The sequence below is a fragment of the Quercus robur genome, chromosome 5 (genome assembly GCF_932294415.1).
Source record: "Quercus robur chromosome 5, dhQueRobu3.1, whole genome shotgun sequence".
In the NCBI taxonomy this organism is placed as follows: domain Eukaryota; kingdom Viridiplantae; phylum Streptophyta; class Magnoliopsida; order Fagales; family Fagaceae; genus Quercus; species Quercus robur.
Genome location: NC_065538.1, coordinates 14,413,453 through 14,420,024, shown reverse-complemented (window position 1 = coordinate 14,420,024; position 6,572 = coordinate 14,413,453). Strand labels below are relative to the sequence as shown.

The 6,572-nt window shown below is 33.3% G+C and overlaps 1 pseudogene; it reads right to left on the bottom strand.

The window, feature by feature from the left end:
- Positions 1 to 352: 352 nt before the first annotated feature.
- On the bottom strand, positions 353 to 6,251 carry LOC126727850 (pentatricopeptide repeat-containing protein At4g14050, mitochondrial-like; annotated as a pseudogene).
- Between the last annotated feature and the right edge of the window lie 321 nt (positions 6,252 to 6,572).

The window sequence follows — 6,572 nt, the reverse complement described above, 5'->3', positions numbered from 1 at the left end:
AAGTTCTAGATCCTATTTTATGCGTGTAAATTCATTTATATATAAGTGAGATGTATTGTATTTTATTTTCATTCAAGAAAATCATAATTGAGTTTTCTCTTCTCTGATATTCTCAATTCTCTCTCTCTGGTTTTCCTTTTCTTTTCCTTGCTTCTTTTCTCTTTCACGCATCTCTGCAATTCTTACTTGTTTCTTCAAAGCCTGTGTTTTCCTTGGCTTGGAGGTTGAAAATACGAGATCAATGTCATTTAAACCATTGGTGCTGACAACACAGGTTAGGTGATATGTGTTCCAATAAAATTAGCAAGCCTCAGAAATTAAAAAAAAAAAAAACCAAAATGAAAGGAAAAGGCTAACTACAAGAGGCTTGAATAAGCAGATTCAGACTTGAACCTATGATCAATAGATGGCAGACACATGAAAAACCAAAGGAAAAATTCCAACGCAGATTCGCAAAATCACCAAAATCATTGCATGAACACTCCCCGTCCTTGAAATGGTGATATCTATTGGCATCTCTGACAACAATTTCCCTCTTCATAATGGTGCTTATAAATTTTAAAACTGTGTGACAGTCTCCACAAACACGAAGATTCTTCACTACCCGAATAACTGTCCCCGGGACAGCCTTAAGCAACCCGTAGGCCACAGCTAACCTCTCACTATGCCAAAATAGCTGTCTTTCCTTCTCTTGCCACTCCATGTCATGTAAAACAGAACTAATATCTGGAACATAACCCCTTCTCCTCATCTCTGCATCCAACTTCTTAAGCAAACCAAAAATCACATCCTTCATAGAATGAGCGGTCTCCCCAGCATAAAACACTATGCTTTCCTTTCCCAATTCAATACAACTATAGCCTGGTTGCTTTTTAACTTCCATGAATGCCATCAACTTTCTCACCTTTGAAACCTTTTCCCACAATTCAGCTCTAGCATAAATATTAGACAACAGTATATATGTAGATGGGTCTTCTGGTTCTAAACTTAATAGATGATCAGCAACCCTAATTCCCATTTCAATTTTATTATGGTGCTTGCAGGCACTTAGTAAAGTTGCCCAAGTAGGTTCATCAGGCTTAAATGGCATTGCATTAATGAGATTCTTAGCCTCATCTAGCTGTCCTGACTGACTAAGAAGATCCAAGAAGCATGTGTAGTGCTGCAGAGAAGGATTAATCCCATAATCCTCCATAGATTTGAATAGATAACGGCCTTTACTTACTAAGCCAACATGGCTACAAGCATAAATCAATCCAACAAAGGTCACTTCATTTGGCTTTACTCCAGCATAAATCATCTCATCATAAATAGCCAATGCCTCCTTTGCTTGCCCATGCTAAGCTGTCCCAACGATTATAGAAGTCCAAGAAACTACATCTCTTCGTTGCATCCTACCAAAAATTTCCTTTGCAGCCAGAATATCACTACATTTGGCATACATATCTACAAGGGCATTACTTATAAATATGCAAGACTCATAACCAAGAGTGTTGACTAGGCCATGAATCTGCTTCCCAAGTTCCAGCACTGCTAGATTAGCACTTGCACCAACAATGCTTGACAGAACTAATGGATCAACTATGTTGACTCCTTCTCTTCGCATTTCAATAAATAAATAAAACGCATCAACCCCATTCCCACTCTGTAGCGACCCTGAAATAAAGGCTGTCCAAGAAAATAAATTCCTGACTGGTACTCTCTGAAACAGGTCACTAGACTCTGATTTCCTCCCATGTCGAGCATACCCGGATATCATAGCAGTCCAATAAACTGAATTTTTCAAAGAAATTGAATCGAAAACCCCACGTGCAAGTAATCCACACTTGGCATACATATCAACTAAGGATGACTTGACAACATTGTCGTCACGAAATGGGGACAACACAAAGTGGGCATGCACTTGCTTGCCTTTCCTAATAGCACCCAAAGTAGTACATGCCTTAACGAGGCTAGCAAGCACAAAATGGTCAGGTCCTTGGTGATTTATTGTCTATACCTATGGAGAATTAAGCAATGGGCTTCAGGTCAAGCAAAAAGAGGTAAGGTTATATGGGCCCCAATCAGAACTGCTCTAACCTTGGTTACCCACAAGAAGACACTAATGAAAGGCCCAAAAGCCCATCACCGAAATCTCTCCTATCTTTTCCCCTTAAGAAGGCTTGACTGAGTGAGGAAATGAGGTATCAAAAAACTTTATGCAAACATATTTTACACGCTCTTTCACACTAAGGTATCAATTTGTGATTAAAGCAATATTACTATAATATAAGTTCATAACATAATTACAACTTGACACTCTATCATGTTGTGAAAGTGAGTATATCTCTAAACTTATTAGAAGTAAATAGGGAACATTTAATTGAAGAACTACAAGGTATGTTTAGTCACTAATGTACTCTTGTCTCTTCTTAGGGTCATGGGAGGTTTTCCCTCTACACAATTGGAACTATTAAAGTTATTATTTTTTAGGAGTATATGATATTAAAGTAGCTCAAATCTACATATTAAGTATTTGTTGTGGTGTCTTCTCAAAAAAAAAAAAAGTATTTGTTGTAGTCATGATGAATATGATTTATTTTTTTGTTTGACGTGAACAATGAATATAATTAGTGTTACACCAATAACATAATAAATATATTTATGAATTACTTTCTTTAGATTTTATACACATCACTTTATAAGGCTTATATAATATAATTAAGATTAAAGTACATTTTTAGCGCTCGAAGTTTGGGTTCTTATTTTAGCCCTTTAAGTTTCAAATTTTAACTTTTGCTCTACCATATTTGATTTTTGTTTTTAGATTAATCCTACCATCCATTTACATTAGTAAATTGATCATAAAATGTGAGATAAACTCAAAATAATTTTGTGTCTTTAAAAAAACTAAAAATAATTTCACCAAGGGAAATGGACAATAGATTCAATAAGAAAACAAAATAAAACAGGAAGGGCAAAAATAAAAATTTTAAAACGAAAACGGTCAAATAAAAAAAAACCTCAAAGTTTAAGGATCAAAACTATATTTTAATTCTTGAAAAATATAGGCTACCATGTATATTAAGTGATTTTAAAAAAAATTACTAAACCATCCGTGACATTTGCTAAGGAAAAATTCATTATTGAATGAAAGTATCCCTACATGACTCCTCACCTTCTAATTATTTTATTTTCCTTCTTGCAGCAATTCACCATGTTCATGTTTTCATTTGGTCACATAAGAAATGCAATGTGATGAATAGCAAGAGCATGAAAAGCATGAAAAGTTTATAAAATTAGCTCCAAATTCCCATGTTTTGAGTCTTAATTGTATCCCAAATACATAGAGTATTGGAATAGGCATTGTTAAAGCGTAGGCATTGCTAAACCGAAATAGAATGAATGGACAAAAGTGGACCAAATTGACTAAAGTAGACCCAATGGACTAAATTGGACCTAAATGGACCAAATGAACTAAAGAGATCGAATGGACCAAATTGAACCAAATTGGACAAAAGTATACCAAAATGGACTAAAATAGACCAAAATGGACTAAAATAAAGCAAAGTAAACCAAATTGGACTGAACTGGTCCGAATGTTGAACCATAACTAGTATAAGCATGGCTGAAAAATTACTAATATATATATATATATATAAAAGTTAAAGCATAGCATTTATTTGTTAATACACTTCTATTAAATCACATCAGCAGCCACATCATCAACCTATTTACAACTCTCTCTCTCTCTCTCTCTCTCTCTCTCTCTCTCTCTCTCTCTCTCTCTCTCTTATTTTTAACCCTTTTTATTCTTATTAATTTCCCAAATTATTGTTACACTTTTTCAAACCTTTTCCCTTCGTTTTACCTTTTCATCTCCCTACTACTATCTACTTTAATATTACTTTTCCTCTATCCATTTATCTTCCTTTATATTTGGCTTTTCTTATTCCCATCATCTTAATATAAATTTACAATTCTCTTTCTTATTCTATGCATAGTCTTCTCACACACAAAATGTTATTTCTCTCTCTTTGTCTCTCTCAAATTTTTTTTTTTTTCAATTTTTCTGTTGATTTTGATTTATCTTGCATCTCTACTTGAGGTCGATGAATTTTTGTATTATTTAGAACTCTATTTTGGGTTGATGTGATTAAGTTTTGTATTTTTATGTTTTTATCTTTTTCCTTTTCTTTGATTTTGTACATGTTATCCTAGTTCATTACAAAGATAGTATATAAGAATACAATGTTTTTTTATTACATAACATGCTTTAGATAAATTGGTATATATAAGAGTTAAAATGCTCATTAATCAAATTATTTGTTAAAAAAAAAAAAGGAATTGTGCATGGTAAAAAGTGTGCATATTTCAAAATAATTGATAACATTTTGGATTGTAGAACTTTTGGTTATTTCAGACTACTTGATATTTTATAAAAATGGATAAAACTCTATCTACTTATGATACTGTGTATTAATAGAAGATCAAAAGTTTGTCAAAACTTCAGCATAGGAATCGCATGAGGCTTGAGTGCTAGAATTCTAGAATATGGTCTTAAAATAAAAATAAAGTAAAATAATATAGGAATATAATGAGTATCATTCACAGATCATTATTCATTTATTTGTATACTTCCATATAAATCTTTAATACATAATACCTTCTAAGAAAAATTTCCTATCTACTAAAGCTTTTTAAGTAAAATTTTATTCAAGCTGGACAAATTTATGGTACTATAAATACTCTCTAATGCAAAAGGCCTTGTAATTGAATTGACACATCTCTATACATAAAGTGCTTGGAGGTCTAGGAGAGAAAAGGTTCGAGTTGCGGGATTAACAGCATGTTATAATTATCTTTTAAAAAAAAAACTCTCTAATTATCCCTAATCTTTTAGGCCTGTTTAAACAAATCTTTAATTTTCAAAACAGATAATGTAAATGTAGACACCATGGGTCTCAAAGCTAATGAGACCACGCTTTTTAGTTTGTCAAGTTGTGGCAAATAAGGAAAAAGCACAAATAATTTAACAAATTAATAATAATATTTACATTTTTCATCCTATTTGTGCACAACCAAACCGCTACTAATCTACAGCATATTTGCCTTCAACTAAAAATCATGAAAATATTTTATCCAGTGCTAACTTCGCCAACTTTTTTTTTACAGTTGTCGGAAATTAACACTAGTTAGCTGTCATCAATGGGCCCGGTCCGGGCCATTTTTACTTTACCCATGAGCACAAAAAGTTAAAAATAATGGGCTATTAAACAATTATAGTGGGTTATTAAAGTCATTCACAAAATGCAACCAAACAAACAAACTACTTTATTACTTTACTGAAATACAAATGATTTTATGAATCCTAATCGTTCGACATCAGAAAGGATAGGTTTTTCAAAAACGGAAACCACATTTCCCACATATTTTAATCACCAGTATAATTGTATAAAATTCATCACCTAACATGATAATTAATTAGAGGCACTCTAAAATCTAGTAGAAGAAAAATCATTCCTTTATGCACTTCTTCCGGGACTTCAAACCTGTTGGCAATGACAATTGTTTTGGGACTCCAAAGCAAGCCATCTATAAGACTTCCATAATCTATTGATAGTGCCGAGATCCGTACGTATAGCATCATAAGTTCAAGTTCGAATGACAGAGGAAGTGTAATTCCTCTCAAATCTTCAAGATTAAATGTAACCTATAATTCAATGAAAAGTAAAAAAAAAATGTTTCAGAATACAAAAGGTGAAATTGTAAAATATGAAAAGACGTTAAAGAAAGAAAATAGGTGAAAATAGATATATTTGCATTAGTGGACATACCTTTTCACAAATGACTGTTAGCTTCAAAACTTTTCTTTGATTTGACATTACTAGAACTTCCCTCAACTGGAGGAACCAAAGAGTGTCAACAAGATTATCTAATGTAAAAGTAAGCTCAAAAGGACATGAAGCATTCTTTGGAAAAATCATAGGAAATACATTCTCTAAACTGCGGTATTTGAATGATGACAGATTTGGACTATCAATTTCAAGCTCCAACAGCTTTAACAGCTTTTCGCATGCATCAAATGTTAACATTCTAAGCCTTTGTGCAGAAATCTTGACCCTTTCCAACATGATGCAGCCACTAACCTCCAAAGTTTCAAGGTGGGGGAATCTAGAAATATTGAAGTGAAGATATTGGTTTGTGTAATGCTCAAATCTGTCAAGTATAATTCTTTCAAATTTTGACATGCAATAATGTCCAATAGACATTGGCGTGGAAAAAAATCATACCCTCCCCAGCCAAAACACAAATCGAGCCTTCCCAGTCTAGCCTATTGAAAGTGGGCACAAAGAGACATAATGACAGAAACAACCATGGGAGTGACAAAGCTAAGCATTTCAAGTTCGAGGAAAGCAAACTACAAAATGGATTATTAATGGTGGAGGTTGATGCTCAGTCATGCCGATCACAATGATTGTCCTAAGTTGGAACTGTCGAGAGCTTGAGAATCGTCATGCAGTCGAGGTCCTCTCCAAATTGGTGAGGAAAAAAGCTCCCACAATTTTGTTCCTCATGGAAACAAAATTGAT